Genomic DNA, 17,781 nt, shown 5'->3' with positions numbered 1-17,781 from the left:
AGCTGGGGATGCTGTGACTGTCGAGTAGCAGTGACACAGAGGTGCAATGCAGTAAATGCAGCCCTGCCAGCTGGTTACCAGCTCTGTGCAGCTGCTAACTACTGACTGTAATGCAGTAAAGCAAAGCTCTGAGTTAGCAAAAGTTCTTAGAAAATCTCCCTTGATTGAGGGTTTGGTCTCTCTGCTTCACTTCGTGCCTTGGAATCGCTTTCCTCGTTTTTTTGTCTGCCTGTAACCTGTGGTGCTTTTCAACTATTTTAAAGTGCTACCTCCTCATCAATCTCAGTGTTTCAAGCATTTTTCTTCATGCTTTCACTTCCTTATTTTTGATTACCATGTCCTCTCTTGGCTTCTTAGTGTTCATAGTTAGGTCTCTTTTCATTCTCATCCAAGTTTTAAATCTGTTGTCTGTCTTTCAGGCCCCTTAAATCCACACTTTTGTTCCTTTCATGCTTCTGAAATCCTGACCTGAATTTTGGCATCTCTTTCTGACAACTGCAGTCTGTTTTGTCTTTTAATTTTTATTTTTCTAACATCTAAAACAATGGCAGAAAACCCTCTCCTAAACCTTGTATCCCAAATTTAATTTTTCCTGAATAACTTTCTTTAGAACTAATCTGAGGTGCCCTACAATCTTTCTCACAAGCACTTATTATTTCATTCTTATGACACTCTTATTCCTTTTGTCATATCTGGCCTCTTGCTCCTCTTTTTGAGGCTTGAGTCAAAATGGAGGCCTCATTGTATGGTTTTAGTGGCTTTTGATCAATTCCTAAAGCCCTCCTTCCTGTATCCACAGAGAACCTCTTTCCCAGTCTGTTGCAAATGTCGCATCTCCCTCTTTTCTCTCTTATACAATAACAGGAGGGAACGGGTTGCTCTGTACTTGTTAAGCCTTGTACAACTCTCCAAAATATACAAGAAAATCTCATATTTATCTATATTTAATAGTATTGAATCTCCAATCTGTTGGCTCACCTCAATATAAATGCAACAGAAAATGCTCAATATGTTTGCTTTGCCAGGATGAGAAAATTAATATTTTATTTCTTTTATTAAATAAATAATGGTTTGCAGGGCTACCATCCCTTGAGCTATAGAGATACTGCATTAATTACCACCCCAGCCCTATTCCCTTCAATCCTCCCCATGAACTGAAGGAGAAACACTGATGCACTTTTGTTGTTTTTGATTAAACAAATCCTTTGAGAATTTATTTCAAGCTCAGATGAATTTGTGCAGTTCCTAATTACTTCTGAGAGTGTTTTTTTCCTCCTCCCTTGGACAAACGTGTCCCTCAATGCAAGTTTGCTCACCTGTGGTAGCACAGGTTCGAAGGTAGTGAGAGAGCAGTTCTAAGTCTCCAGCTCTTGTAACTTCTTTCTCTAAATCTCTTTTTATTTTGACCTCTTTAATAGCTGTTGTTAGCATCTTTATCACATCAGGACTGTCATTCCAGTAAGTTCTCCACATGCTCCTCCCTGGCTGCTCTGCCATGTTAATCTGCTTTCTGTGCTGAAGATGACTGGAAGCCATCTATCCACTCTGTGCAGCACTCCAGGGTCTTGCAAAACACTTTGGAGAGCGTATTTATTTAAACATTACCATAAATGCAAAATGAATGTCATGCTTTTCACAAAATAGCCTTGAGTAGGTTCATTTTATGAGAAGCTCTCTGTGAAATCTCACTATGTGCTAAAAGAACAGCAAAATGTTTTTTGGGGAAAGTAGAGAGCAGATAGGGAGTCATCAAACACTAGAAAATTAATCATGGCTGGATTATCCTAGCTAATCAACGTTGCAAAAATATTAGTGCTCTTGCAGAATTTCTTCACCTACTGGCAAACTATTTAATATGTTTTAAACAGTACTGAAAGAGTCACACAGTGTCTTTCAGGTTTTAGACTTCAAGATTATTTACTCTTTTTGTACCAAGTCATGGTATATGTAAAACTAAAGCAGTAATCAAAGCAGCAGAAATCAAGCTCAGGCCTCTCCTGTTCCCTGCAGGTGAAACTCTGGGGCTACTTTTACCTTTCTGCAGATTCTTAGGTTCCCGGTCTCTAAATTTCTGCAGAAGAAGGTTTAAATTCCCTCAGGCTTTCAAAGCCCTGAAACACCTATCTCCAACTTCTTGTCCAAGTGTTTTAGCTACGAGACACCATAGTCCTGTATTTGCTGTCTCTAGGAAAATATTCCTGATGAACTCCTGATTCTTACAATGTTGGTATGTGGTGCCTAATTTGGGGTTTAGGTCTGCTCACAGGAGATGTCTGCCTTCACACCAGCTCATGAAAGAATGAGGATTTAGTCCACAAGTGGTGATACAGTTTTGCTCAGAGAGCTGAGCACTTCTACTGTGTTCCAAGCCGACAAAACTTAGTCCCTTGTTCATGGTCCTGGGTATTAGAGGAGGGAGAAACAAGGGCTGATGCAGCATAGAGTGATTAAAGAAGAGAAACCCGTTGGGACAGTCTTGGACATGGAGTTATGTTTAAATGCATAAATCTGTCCCACTTAAAGTTAATCAGAAGCTGAGAATTTTTGTGATTGGGGAAAAATTAAGCATGCACTTGAATGTTTTCCTAAATTAAAACCCCGACTATGTTTTTCTTCAGTTAAAGATGGGCGTCTTGGAGGAAACCAAATGTTGGACTATTTATAGTGGAATGTTTAATGAGATCATATGTCTTCATGGATAAAATGGCACAAATTAAGATCAGTGATGAAACCGGGGATGTATTCCTACTTTCCACTTACACCACAATTATATCTTGTATTTCTAAAACCCCATGAACTTCTGGTAGTAATTTCTAATAGTAATTAGTAGTAGTTAATTTAACAGCTGTACATTATTAAATAATTAGCCTGTATATAAGTTATCATAATTTTCATATGGTAAGATCTGATTTTAATGAGTTTTTCTACCCATCCTCATTATTGTATGATGTGATAGCTGCTTGCTGTAAGTTACTTTCCAAAGTGTGTATATTAAATCTTATCATTCAAACAAATGAATAGTATAACAGGGAGTCTTAACACTGTTTCTCAGCTAGGGGTTTTTAACAGCAGTTGTGAAAGATTCTTTGTGACAGATATAAAGACATGTTACTAAAATACTTTGTCTTTCTGGAAACCTATCACAGTCTATAAATGTCTCCCAAAATAATGCTGAGAGCATTCTGATATCACCATCCTAAATATACACATTTTTTCTTGTCTTGAAACAAACCACGGAACATCTTTGGTTTGGACTGTCGGGAATAACACTCACCCCTAAAGCGAGATATTTGACTTCCATCTGTTTGGGGGTTGTTTTTTACTTTTTTTTTCCTTCTGGTTCTTCAAGTCTCCTAATTTTTTAACTAGCTTTTTCTTTTGAAGGAACCTTATTTAACTTCTTTCTGAGTTTTGAGTGTTCAAGTGAAACACAAAGAACCAGCAATGTGCTAGCAAAAGGATTAGCATAATTTAGAAAGAGGAATTCATCCTCTCACTCTAATGGAAAACCTGCTAGCAACAACTTGATGTCTTTGTTCACATTGTGTTATCTCTTGTGCAGTTATTAATTTACTTTGCTGTGTGAATGACCATGAACTTCCTAACTTTGTTTTTCTGACTGTGGCATTCGCTCAACACAGACCCTGCTGCAGAGTCTGTCACTCTTAGCACGAGGAGGGTCACCTGAGGTTTGTGATCATGTCTTTCATTCTTTCTGCTAAAGATCACTTTGACTTTTGGTAATACATTGTGACTTAGGATCACAGGAGAAAGCCTCCGTAGGCGACTGTTTGGTGTTATTTTTATTCAATACCTTAACCCAGTTGCATATTTTGTGTTTTATTTTCCAAAATGGTTTTGTTTTCAGCTACAGGCATGTACATATTTCATTAATTCTCTAGGGTTTTTAGCTTAGTGTTAAGACATATTCTGGTAACTGAAATGAAAGATAATGTATCTAAAAGGTTCTGCTGATCTGAAGCTAATAATAAATATTCTGCTGTTTACAGAAGTCAGCAGTACTTTGGGGCATTGACCATAGTAAATAGCAGAGTCCAGCTTCCAGCAGCCACCAAGCACTCCTTAGGGAAACACAGATTTCTTCAGCAGGTGAAGCGGATCTGTCAGGCAGAAGCAAAGATCCAGCCTTCCCTCCTGCCTGAGACCAGGCCCACAGGGAGCTTCCCAGAGGGACTGGATTTCCCAGGATTGATGTTTAACACCAGTGAGGGGTCAGTAGTTTCATTTCTAGTACTTGAAAGGCTCTCCAGAATGTCTACCTTACAAAAAGCTGTTACTGTTTGAGGAATAGCTATTGTGGGGTAGAAACAAGAGACACACATCATTTTAGGGAAAACACTGGTTATAAAAGTACCTGAGAATTCTTGGCCTCAGTGTTTTCAGCTGAGGGAGGCTGTGGAAAAGGCCACATTTTCAGTTGCATGGGATGCACATTTTCTTATCACTTTTGGTTTTTAAGGTTAAAAGAGGAATAAGGGAAGGAAAGTTTCGAATAAAATAGTCCAGAGAAATACGATTTTAATACAGAGAAACTAATCAAAACTAAAGACTCTTGGAGTTATCTGCCTGGGTAAACCAGGTCAAATTCACCTTTTGGCTGTACTGGAATGACTTCTCTTTGTGTAGGAGGAGAGAGATCTATTTTGGAGGTATCTTCCTCTGCTGAGGAACTGATAAAATACCGAAGGTGTTTTCTTAACGGAGCTTGCATTTCACCATCCATTTATGTAAGGAGGATTGATACCTTTTTTTGACAATCTGTCATAAGGTAACACTTCTAAGGAAGTGCCAAGGATCTTTGAGCACTGATTTAAAGAAATATCTACTTCAGCATTTGAAATAAGGAAGAAAACTTTCCTTCCCACAAAAAAACACATCTTGGAAGAGTGTAGAGCTAAAAATATGTGCTGTCCTTCCATGAGCAAATACCACCAGATTTATTGTAGAACAAGCACTATGTTCATTGTCACAGCTGTAAAAACTCTGATGTTCTATCTAGTAAAGCATCCTTTTAATTTTCTTTTGTTTATAAATCTTTCCATTATTTCTCTCAAGTAAAACATTTATTTTTTTCAATTCCTCTGCACTGAGGACCCAGTGAAAAAAACAGAATTATTTGTACTGTCACAGTGATACTGGCTTTTCTTAGATAGTGGCGAGATATAGCATTTGTTTTGGATGTGGTGTGTAGTAATGCATGACTGCCTACAATAAGTGTGTACAAATCTATCACCTTTATGGATTGCATTGTTGTCTCTACCTTTCATACCAAGTTCTGCTCTGCTTTACTTTGCCATGAGGAGCTACAGATGAAACTGGCTGCAAAGCAGGGCCTGAGGTGAAGACTGGGAAGTTCTTGCAATCTTAGTCTTAGGGTGATAATGCTGCCTAGGGAGGAAGCTTGTGTGGAGCCCATCAGTTAGTGATGATTCATTAGCATGAGGAGGAGCAAAAAGAGATCCCTGAAAGTCTTTGAAGACTTCATATGGTAAAATATCTTTCCTAGTACAGCACCACATGAACCTCTGTATTTTCTGTAACATAAAAACCCTACCTTGTCTTGGAGTCCAGTGTACTGTCAGGAATAACAGGGCTTTTGTCCCTATGACTTGCCTCTGCATTCCTTCTCTTGCTGCTTTCTGCAAAAATACTGGCATTTTCTGGATAACCTGCTGCTTTACTAAGGTGTAGGTTGGCTTTGTGCTAAATGTTATGCAGCAAGAGCAAAGGGCAGTGCATCCTTCCTTGCATGAATTCATGAGAAGGCAATATAAGAGTTCTTCAATTCTTATTTCCCTACAAGTCCTCCTCCAGGAGTGATTATTTTTTTTTGCCCCAAAGATGAGTCTTTCCTGATTAAAAAAATCATGTTAAAACTGGCATTATAATATCACACATGCAAATTTTGCATTAAAGAGAGTGGACTGGGAATAAACTCTTGTTTTTGTAAAAAATCCTACATCCCTGTGTTGCTAAATCCATCATGTTTCCAAAGCAGTACCTGCTGTTCTCAAACAACACATGCTGTTACCAGCTCTGTGCTAGACCAGCTGGCACATTCCTGACCAGGCAGACTGACAGGGCAGGGCAGTGGGAAAGAGGAATGGCTGATGTAAAGGAAAGTGACCTGCAAACATGCTTTTGACCATGGTTAATTCCATAAATACCCTTATACCCCACTGCCTCCTCAGCTCTGGTACTGTTGCAGGAGCTCTAGCACTGGAGCACTATCCCACCTTAAAATATTTATCTTCCCAACAATTTGGTGATATTGGGAATTATTTCTCTTACTATTCATGCACAGGATAGAGCCTGTAAGACTGAAATGCCTTCCTGTGCTGCTGTGCATGCAGGAATGCTAAGACACGCAAAGACTAAACCCAGATTTTCCAAGTTCCCAAAAAAATAAGAAGCAACTTTGCTCCAAATGATAAATGCCTGGCAGGCTTTTCTTAACATCATTAGTCCCTTATTTCCTGAGACTCAATTCAGTGCCATGTCACGTGCAGCAAAGCCATGCCCAGAATGCTCTGCACCCATAAACCACTATTTTTGGATATTGGAAGAGGGAAAAGTATAATTTTTCTTCCCACTTCACAGTGGCTAAAGCAGGTTTGTTTTACTGTAAACTAGACACTGATATTGTGTACAAAATATGGCATGCACAGGAAGATGCTGGGCCATGAAATAGAGGTGCCTCTTCATGCAAACAGTGTATTGGAATAACCTAGCAGCACAATGAACTACGGAGTATTATCCGTTCTGTGGTAAATTCCAGATTAATTTCATTACAGATGGTCACAGAATTAATATATTGCCAGAATTGCCCCTTGTCCTTTCTTGATGGTTAATAGTTTATCTGCATTTCTTTCACTCTAAAGTGACACTAATAACTTTAATAGTGGGAAGTGTCCTGTGGAAGCACAGCTGCCAAGCAAGGCTCCCATGGATGGTGGTAATATTGCAGGCAATTGGACTTACTGGGAAGACCTTTAAGAAACGTGACTCTAACACCTTGCACATATATACACAGAGATTCCTCCTTGTCTGAGTTACCTATCAGATGGTTTATTTAACAGGCTGCAGTGATGTGAAGAGTATCTTACTGGTCATCAAGATAGAGAACCTGGGAGAGAAATTCACAGTCAAGATGTACAAAAATCAATGAGTAGCTTCACAAGGCTGAGAAAGTTGAAGCTGCAATATTCCACTTGTTCCAAGTCACAGGATGAAGATTAATAATCTGATTGTTCTAAAAGCAGCTTCTTTGTGTCTTGAATAATTGATTTTTTCTTTTTTTGAGGGAGAAGCAGATCTACTACTGTTCAGAAATTTTTCTGCTCAGATTTAGGGCCCTGATTTTCTGTGAAGACAGAATTTCACAATACCAGGTCTCCTGCTTGTGTAGAAAACAGGAATTGAGTGCAGCTGGGGCAGTATCTGCCTCCCAGCAGAGGAAGGTCCCTGTTACACATCTGTCGCCAAACTTCACAGGGAAGAGCAGGAGGGGGCACCACTGCTGTTCTAGCTGAAGAGGGGTCAGTGCCCAGCCTCTTTGCTGGCTCAGATTTTGAGAAGAGAGGTTCTACTTGTCTTTTTTTTTCTTTCTGAGCCAGTCTAAGGTCCCACTTTCCTGAAAGCAAATTTCATAGTTGCGTTATCTAGGAACAGAGCAGTGTGTTGTGTGAGACTGCTCACTGTACGGATAATCTGAAGGATCATCTTTACCTGAGAGCAATGGGTTCCTTCTCCAGGACTTACCTGGCACCAATAGGTGCTGCCAGTGACTGTGGCAGGGTTGAGTACCCTGGGGACAGAAGTGGCAGGAGCCTAGAGCAATTCTTAAATCTCTAGAACCAACACTAAAGGGTGTCTGGACTGGGTCAGAAGGCAAGGTGATGAAGTACTTACCCCTTAAACTGAATGAGATTATCAATTCCTGATGTGCAGCACTTGGCAAAATACAAGGACGTGAAGTGAGACAGATGATCCTGAGTCAGGATCTTGTTTTGGTTCAAAGCCTTCTGTAATGCTGCTTTTACTTCTCCCCAGTTCAGATTTAGAAGAGGCAATGGCAGGGATTGGGAAATCATGTTGATTCCTGAAGGAATTTAATGCTGTTTAACAGGTTTGCCTAAGGAATAGGGAAATAACTCTGTATTCACACAACTCAAGTGAGGAGGAATCATGCAAAATTATGTAAAATCTTGTTCTGTTAAAGAGTCACAAACTTAGCCCATTCATTTCAGCTATGACTGTCTCCATTCAGTTACTAAAAAGGCTCGGTTGTGTCATTTATCCACTCTGTAGCCTATGAATCATTTATCATGGATTTCTCTGTGGTCTGAATTTCTGTTGGACACTGCACCTTGTACCCTACTTTTTCAATGCTGCTTAGAGCTATTTGTGCTAATTTGGACTTTTATCTTGCTCCTGTCACACTTATTCTTTCGGAACTTATTTTGAACAGCTTTCCAAAAGGAACCCTGCAGAGATGTAACCCTTTTCATATGTCTGTCTAATATTGACCATCTCTCTCCATATTTCAGCTCCCTTTGATGCCTCTGCTAAACCAAGAATGGCTAAATGGATGCATAATTCATCAGACCTAAAGGAGAGTAGGAAAAAATGGGAAAAAATAGCTTGCATTCAAAGTTCAAGAGAACTGCTCATTAGTTGAGTCATTCTTTGCAACTCTTATATTTTATTACAGAGGCAACAGATTTTAACCTGTGGACATCTGGCTTAGAGACTGAGGTCTCCAGGCAACAGTAACACCATCTATCATGGTATTACAGGTGGTTATAGTAATGTTTCTGCTCTTTTACTTAGATTCAGTTGTCAGGTTTACGCTAGAACAATTTTAACAAGGAATTACCCAGCTGTTTTCATGATTTATCCCCAGAACCACACATCCACTCGCACTTGCCAGTCCTGAGTCTCACAGCACTGCACGATTTCTTCTGTGAAGCCTCTCACTGGGAAGGAGCTGAGTTCTAACCTCCAGATCCGAGCCACACTGGAATGGTTGGAAGGTTGTGTAAGGGAAATGACTGCTCCAGGCAAATAATGATTAAATAATAAAAATCTGGTCACCTCAGCTCATAGAAACTCTCTGCCCAGAAACTGCATGTTCCACTGAAAGATGAAATATTCAGTGCTTTCGTGCCAGTGGCTTCCTCATATTCAGCTGGTCAGTAAAGTTTGTATTCGAGAACTTTGACACTTGCTCACACAATTGTGGGATTTTGGTTTTTGCAATGGTGTCCAAAATTCTTTTAAAGGCCTTGTATTTCAGCTGTGTCTAAGCAGAATAGAAGGTAGCTGGTCTATCAGTCTGTCCCTTTTACTCCTGAAGACTTGGCTCAACAGATCCAAGTCTGAACAAAGACTCTTGGAAAAGCAGAAGGCCAGTTAAATGGATCTTTTTCCTCATGCCAGCACACCTCTTCCTCAGTATTGCCCACTGTTTCCATTCATTAAAGACTTTCAACATGACACTACATGTGGCCTCCTGCTATAACACCTCTTTGCCTGCCTTCACCAGCTGCTGTTTCTTTGTCATCTTGCGGCCACAATAAGGACAGGCTGTTATGGAGCAGACTATTATTCACGTGCTTCCAGAATTCCTTTGAAATTATTTAGTTTGTCCTGGCAGATGTTTCAGGGATTCTAGGACTGCAAAGTTACCAGCATGATTGCTTCTTGTTTTGGAGATCTGGTAGTGGTGTTACCAGCTGTTGTCATGTAAAATTTTATCAGGTGTTAATCCATGTAGGTTGCCATGCAGTCAGCACTTCCTAGTCTTGTTGAGTCCTCTTAGAATCAGAAAGAAGCAAAACAACCTTTTTTTTTTTTTTTTAATGTCTATCCTGGCTTTATTTTTACTACACTGAATGATCAAAGCATGCATGAGGCCTAGGGAAGAAATGCAGCTTCCCTTGGGGCAGAACTCAATGGTGTGCCTGTCTCGACGTGGTGAGGCAGTGCTGTGGGTGACATTAAGGTGATGTGTGATGTAGTGTGCCTCTCCAGAAATATGACTGCCCTCACAGGAGGGGATGAGGGAATGCATTACTACAATGGTGATGCGTTCAGATTCGGAACCGGTATTGCCACGCCATTATCTGGATGTACTTGGGTAAATTTCAGGATTTAACATCCATCAAACTGCCTGACAACACTAAGCCTGCATTTGTGAAATGTCTCATAGGATAGAGGCATAAATCTGAGTTATCTACGTAACAGGGATATTGAGTTATGCTGCACAGGAGAGGCCATAAACATAGCTGCTCCAGAAAGCATTTCTGAGAAGAGAGACCTGAAATACAGCTCATTAATAAAAACAGTGTTACTGTAATACATAGCTCTAACTTTCAGCAGAAGGAATGGAATTATTCTAGGATTATGCCTTCAGGACACACATTTATGTGACTCCTAGGGACGTGCAGTTCCTTGTGTAGAAGATGAAAAAAGCTTTAGCAGTTTTAGATGTCACCTACTACTGAAATTACACTAAATACTACTAAAGAACTATAAGCATAAGTAAACTTAGCTGAAACTGATCATTCTGGCCTTAGCTTGTTACCTGTGATAATTAGAAACAACCCAAAATGTCAAGTTTATTAGACCTCATTGTTTGTCATTTCACTACAGCAATTCTGTGCATCACTTCTATACAGTGATGCCATCTGGAAACTGATGGCATCTCGCCAGCACAAAATGGATCTGACAAGAGGGAATCAAGACTATCACTGTGTCTTTTCTCTGGAGTTGTGTTGCTGTTGTGACTTGAATAAAACATTTGTTGGCATTTAATGTAAAATACCCAAGATTCTGCACTGGAACATAGATCTCACATTTTCAGTAATTATACAGAGATGTTCTTTCCATTCATCAGAGAAAGCATGTGTTACTCTGGAGAAAACTGGTTCCAATGGACTGAAGTACACTTGAGGCACTCATCAGGGTGTTTCAAGACATTCTGTCTTTAGGAATTTTTAGCTTTTTGTTTAAAATCTTGGAGTAGACTGAAGTAAATCATGATGTGAAAGAGCACTGGGTTGCAGCCTGTTCTATAAAAAAACCCGACCAAGTATTTGCTCAGAACTCTAGTGTTCTAAATGTGTGATTGATTTATTTTTATTTAAAACCTGTGGTGCATTACTCTGCTTTACACATAACATGAGAATTATTTAATAGGGTGGAAAATGCTGTGATCATACATTGATGAGGCTGCTGGACAGTGTTGTTAGTGCACTCATGGATTGTTACCTCTTTGAAAACAAAATGTAATGGAAAGCTCAGATCCCTCTGATCCCTGCTTTGTCACCTGTTCTGACTGCAGGAATGTTATTTGGCTCCTTGATTCCGAGCTAATTAACATGTAGGACAGTTAACCCTCTGGTTTTCTGGGGAGGATTAGAGATAGGCACAGCAGTGTGTCCTGGACACGTGTGTTTAACTGTAGATGGATCAAAGGTTGCCTGTGAGGGGATTAAGAACGGGGTACCCTGTTGTGACCACAGCAATAATCACCTTTTTTCCTAAAGAAACCTATGGATAGCTGAGATAAAGGACTAATCCGCTCACTGGTTATGCTAAACAAGCAGAAAACAGTATGAAAACTGATTAATTTAATATGTTAGAAGAAGGGAAAAAAACCAAGGCTTTGTAAGTGGAAAGAGAAAAAGCCCGGCCGGTTATTAATGCTTTCTTTTCTTGCTAAAAGAACAAATGTAACTTTGCCAGGGTTTTTGCTCATAGGTATCCAGGAACTCAACAGTTTGTAAGAGTATTATCCTAAAAATAACCTTAATTACTGCAGAACATATAGACTACTTTCTAGAGCCACTGCTTCTTAATTCATTATAGCTGATCATTACCTGGTAGTTGGGACCAAGCCTTTACATACCCTGACTGGATGGTAGCTGCTCATCTGAGGGGAAAAATACTGTTTAAATTGGGCATGTTCAACAATGCCATTGAGCTTTTGGAGGCTTGATGTAAACTGGTCCCAAAACGAGGAAGGGGCAAACAGAGTTAAAATCCCGTGCTCATAACCAGGCTCTGCCCCTTGGCTGATGAGCAGGAAGATCTCTGCAGGCACAGGAGCACTGTGGCCTTTGAGGCCACACAGAAAGGACAGATCACAACGGGTGCACTGGCTTTATTCTCACTGACAAACCTAATCCTACATAATCACCAACAAAGCTGAATCAGAGCAGTCTTTCTGCAGGGGCTGTGGGAGTAGTGTCACAGCAAAATTCCTTTCAATTTCTTAAAGAAATTCAGTATAATAATTATTTTATTCTCTCCTCATTTCTTCTCTTTCACTTAGAGCTTTCCTTACTGGGGCAGTCTGTGATTGAAGACAATGGAGTGAGAGGAACTTGCATGCCTGGAAAACAATTAAAGTCACTTGTGATCAGTAGCAGTAATATACTGTGGGGACTTGCAGGAATTATTGGATCTGGATAGTATGCTGGGAACTTCTTTCCTCTACTTCAATAATAAAATGGTTGTGACTTAAAGGGATCACCTACTCCATGCACAAAGAAATGTTGACATGTGGCCAGGTCAGCATGAAGTGTCTGTGCAGTGCCTTAATGGCAATAAATAACTTTATTTCCAAGCAGGAAAGGGTTGTTGTGTTTGGTTTTTTGTTTTTGTTTGGTTAGTTTTTTGTTTTATTTTTGTTTGTTTGTTTGTTTTGTTGTTGTTGTTGATTTTGCTGGGGTTTTTTATAGGAAGTTTAGGTTAATTGCTCTGTGAAGAAATTTTAATTGAAAATTAAAGAAACCAACTATATATAATTTTGAGTGCTAAAGGGAGCAGCCTATTAATACTTTTGTTAAGTACATTGTCTATGACATAGTCCCTCAAGTCTTGCCTTTACATCCTTTATTTCACACATAAAGACTAGTGGAACTTGCAGAAAAGTAGATATTTTTGTGGATTGACAAGACACTTTTATGGGCATAAGAATGGGGGGAACCAGTCACAAAAACAATCAAACAGATGCAAACCCAGTAAAGCTGTCACAGCAGAAATGCACTTGTACTACTTAAAGCTGAGTGCTATGAGAGATTGTGTAATAAAACTAAACTGTGAGTTTGGTATAAGCAAACTTCAAGTTTCAACCTTTTTTCATTAAGTTAAATTTTGTGCATGGGCTGCAGCTGCTTCCTTGAGTGAACAGTTGTCACTGGTATGAACACACAGCTCAGATTAGCTCACCTCCCAAAGCTGCAAAAGGTCTGAAATGCTGCCACAAGTTAACATAGCAAATGCAGCTTTAACCAAGGGTGTCAGTGTTCACAACCAATGCATGAGCAAGTTGGATTGTAAAAAAACCCCTTAATTAAAGCCATCTTTGATGTTTGTGTTTATAGGCCATTAGTTTGCTGTGTGTTGTGCAGATGCACTCAGCTGTTTGCCAGAAAGATCTCACTTGCATAATATGAACTATGATTTTTACTTACAACTGCTTTAACTTGTAACTTCTGGCTTTTGAAGCTTGCTGCTGGTTTTTCAACTTAAGGCTATTTTCCAGGCTTAACTCTCACTTTTTATGAAGTAAGTCATCCTCTCTAAGTAGAACTACTTAAGGCAAGTAGAGAAAACTACTTTCCATCATCTCTGTTTTTTGGCTGAACTCCAGATGAGTAGCCTTCCACCAAGAGTGAAGGCTGGATGGAAACATAAAATCATTCATAAAAAGAATGCTTGTCACTGTCAGGAGAACGATGAGAATGAGCTGTGCTTGCTAACGAGAAGGAAGTGAAATGTTTTTAATGCTTTTACCGAAATTTAAATCTTTGGCACTGCCCATGGGATATATTTGTGTGCACAACATCACACAACACTTTTTCTTCAGATCAGGCAGAATAAAACCCGTGCCTTAACATAATGGCAGGATGTGAAAACAGTAAGGGTTTGTGTAGGGAAAAGAGGAGTTCAAAGGGAAGAACTAAATGTTCTCTTGCTTTGGGTTCAACCTGGCATTGTTACTTCTGCTTCCTAATAGAGGACATTCAAACAGCTTCTCAGAAATCAATCAACACTTCAGAGGCAGAACTGGAAAGGGAACATGTATCACCTGGACCCTGGCTATGAATTCCTTATCAGAACTTGGCATCATCAGAAGCAGAGGTCGGCAGAATCACATCGAGACTAGCAAGGCTGATAATCTGTGCTCTTGTCAGTGCTCTTGAGTCCTGCAGTTGTTTTTTCAAATATAGGCCATATAAAACAGCCATTGGTGTCCACAGGATTTAATAATAAAAGTGAAGAACACAGCTATGAGAATAAAAAGCAGAAAGTTTGTTAGAGTGGATGAGTCTGTTGCTGTAGGGAATAAATATTTCTGGTGACAGGGGTGAATGCAACAAATTATACTTAACAGGTAGATCTATAAGGAAGCAATATTTAAACGTCAGCATGATAATAACTGTGTGGAATCATGACACATGACAATTGATATAATGTTTTAAATAAGATAGAAGAAAAAATCCTTTGAAGTGCAGCTATTATTTAAAGTACTTTTAAAGTGATCATATTATGATCCATCAAAGAAAGATCAGTAAAAAGGAGCATGGTAAAAGTTATATTTGAAATATACTTCTGGATTATTCAGTGCAGTGATTCATGCTATATTATGCTGTGCTTGAAGCATGGCTAGGGAATCTGTGACTAATATACCAAATGGACTCAATCTGGAGAGATAAATATCTGTAAGGATGAAGTGAGTGTTCAGGAAGTGAACTTGCCATGGTTTTCTGGGACAAATCTCATAGCTCTTTGCTGTCAGCTGAACTCAGGGCAGTGCTGGTCCATAGCACAACTGTCCAGTGCATCCTGTTTGCCCATTAAAATAAAATTGTGTGTTGAGCCACTGTAGCAATGTCCAGTTTGGGGATGGGGATGTTTCTGTGTGTGTACAGGCATGCATTTGGCAAGAAGCAAGGTGGCATAAGCAATGTACTGTAGAAAACTATGAAAGCAGTTAAGACATTTTTAGTGGTAGAATCCTGTAATTTTAGTGGGATCCTGTAATTACAGCAGAGATGGAATTGTTTCAGGCTGTTTGGATGTTACTTTATATGCCAATGAACTGTAAAAATGTGAAAGGGGGAAGAGGCACTTTAGTTTGTGCTTACGTGCAGTTCAGCTTGTGTTCTGCATGCTCAAAAAGCAGGGATTTGAGTTACTGAGCCTCTCATCTTCTTTTATCTTATGGGCATACAAGAAAAAGTTGAGACTATTTTCCTGTTTTTGCAGGCATTTGTGAGAGAAGAGGAAAGTGGCTGTTCAGTTCATCAACAGCCTCCTCAAATTAACAGGAATCGATAGGCTCATACTGCATACAACTCTGAAAAATCTCTCAAATGATATTTGTTTGTGCACACAAGGGATTTTCAGATTTATAAGCAGATACCAACCTTGTGTGTGCAACATCTCTCTTTAATGGAAAAAATATGTAAATGTGCTTTTTTCTGAATCCTCATTGTTAGTTTCTAATATGAGCAGGGCTACTCTGGGGAAAACTGAGCAACTGCATCCTTATAAGAACTTGGCTGATTTGGCTTTAAGCCGGGGCTCAAAGTTCTTAAGGAGTGCTGGTAACTGTTGCCTAGCAAAGATACTGTTGCAGGATTTATGGTATTACCTGGCCTCAGTGGGGAGCTGCATTTCCTGGCTAAGGTCATGAAAATCTTTAATGTGCATCTGGTACATTTTGGCAATATCTGTGTCTTAGCTCTCTAGAAATCTTTATTTTAAGCTTCCCAATGGACAGAATAAGAAAATATTCGCAGTGTTTCCCCAAAACCTCAGAGAGATCCAGACCAAGAAGTCGATTATCTTTGTAGTCCATAATGACTAGGGACAGGAAATGTAATGGTCCTTTAGCATTTACCCCAGTTAGACTGTCAGAGCTGTGCCTGAGAGCCAGCAGGGATTTTGAAGTGGCTGTAAAAAGAGGACGATCTGTGTACTAGATCTTTTGGTGTTACAAACCTGATAAGGATCAAGAATGACCAAAGCAGGTGCGTGATGGAGCTCACTTCAGCTTTATCTGGGCAGTCTGCAGAGGCATTTCAGGGCATGTGGTCTAATGTAAAGCACACAAAGCTGTTCCAAAGTGGAACAGCAAAACAAGATTGCATGGGTTTAGCACTCTGCACCAACTGCTCTACTTCTGCTAATCCAATAGCAAGACCCAAAATCTGGATTCAGTCTTGTCAAATTTTAATGTCCTTCTGCTTTGCTGTGTCCAGAAAAAGGAAGCAAACCTGCTGGGAACAGCAGTCCCCACAAGTCTGCAGAAAAGGGAGGAAGAGTTGTTTTGTGGGAGGAAAGCTCAACAACATCTCTGTCCTTTGGGATAGCTTGGAGAGATCCCTTGTCAGTTTAAATCTCTCTCTGCTGGTGAGGATCAGTCACATTCCTGATGGACAATCATCCCCGGGATATTCCAGGAGTTTGCAATTTAGACTTTGGGACCAGGGGCCATCTTTGTTCTGTCTGTCCTTATCCACTGTGGAGGCATCTTGTTTGCCAGCTGTTCCTATAACCTCATCCATGGCTGCAGTCTTGGACCCTGCTTAATTGGCTTCTATTTAGAGAAAAATCTGCATAACTCATAAAGTTCCATTAAAGTAACAGAGCCTTAGCACATCTTGCTGTGCTGAAAAGTGATAGACACTGGAACATTGTCAGCTGCTTTGCTGAACTACAGCTTTAACACAACCAGTTCTGCTCTCCAGTGCTGTATTCCACACCCACTGGAAGGGTTAAAACAAGTGGTGGAAGGAGAGAGGAGAAACAGCTCTCAAATGTTACCTTAGTTATCAGCTCTTTTCCTAAACTACTCTTATTCATTAAAAGCTAATGATGTTCCACTAATAAAATCTGATCCTTGCTTACATAAATTTATTCTGACACAACCTTTAATAAATTGGAAGGAGAAAGTGCCAAAAAAACCTCAGTTGTGCACATCTCTGGTATACAATACTGATACACTTTGACACCTGCACATTTTAGTTTCCATCAAAGGTCACTTTAAACTGGGAGGGAAAAAGCATTTAACATAAAGTCAGCAAATTCACTTTAGGTTTGGGCTTTTTTTTTTTTTGGCAACAAAAGTTCCACTTAATTTAAGAAATATTAAAAGAAAAGCAAAACCAAAGCACCAAAAAGTTATTTCATGTGCTTCAGACCCGTGTTCCTGACAAAGCAAAAGCAGATCCCTGAGAAAAGATTCTTCTGCAGAGAGGAAGCATGAGGGGATTGCTATACCCCCACCCGACGCCAGAACTGTCGCTGTGGTTGTGTCCTTAGTTGGGAACTGCAGATATTCTGTAAACAGTTGTTGATCTTTATTGATAAGAGATAATCCTCAATAATGTATTAGGGCAGATTACTTTAACTTCTTTTACTGAGGGAGGAAAATCTGAAAAATCATTTTGGAAAGAAATTGAGACAGTAGGAAACTGTATATATGTGAAATGTTATCTAATTATAATTAAAAAAATACAAAGCTCTGATTTATAGTTCTAACATGATTACAGCTTTTAAGAGGTCAAGAAAGGTCCTGATCCTGTGAGAGTTTCTAGAAGCCTTGGCATCACAAAGCACTGTGATGGTTAGCAGGAAGATCAACTGAGTCTATCCTTCTCAAGACCAGGACAAGCTTTATATTCATACTCACTTTAAGCCTTCAAACCTTTTTAGTTTTTTTCCCTCACTCCTAATGGT

General features: G+C 39.6%; 1 long non-coding RNA gene across 2 annotated transcripts in view; it reads right to left on the bottom strand.

Moving 5' to 3' along the window:
- Positions 1 to 17,131, bottom strand: part of LOC116452201 — a 28,096-nt gene extending 10,965 nt beyond the window's left edge. Inside the window, exons 1-2 of one of the 2 annotated variants that reach the window (XR_004243432.1) lie at positions 7,933 to 17,131; positions 4,376 to 4,414 (exon numbers count right to left, since the gene is read on the bottom strand). This is a non-coding gene — a long non-coding RNA (uncharacterized LOC116452201). The remainder of the gene's footprint in view (positions 1 to 4,375; positions 4,415 to 7,932) is intronic. The other variant, XR_004243431.1, reaches the window with a different exon arrangement.
- Between the last annotated feature and the right edge of the window lie 650 nt (positions 17,132 to 17,781).

The sequence above is a fragment of the Corvus moneduloides genome, chromosome 16 (assembly GCF_009650955.1).
Source record: "Corvus moneduloides isolate bCorMon1 chromosome 16, bCorMon1.pri, whole genome shotgun sequence".
Classification (NCBI taxonomy): domain Eukaryota; kingdom Metazoa; phylum Chordata; class Aves; order Passeriformes; family Corvidae; genus Corvus; species Corvus moneduloides.
Note: the sequence above shows the minus strand (reverse complement) of the source record. Positions and strands in the feature narration are given on the sequence as shown.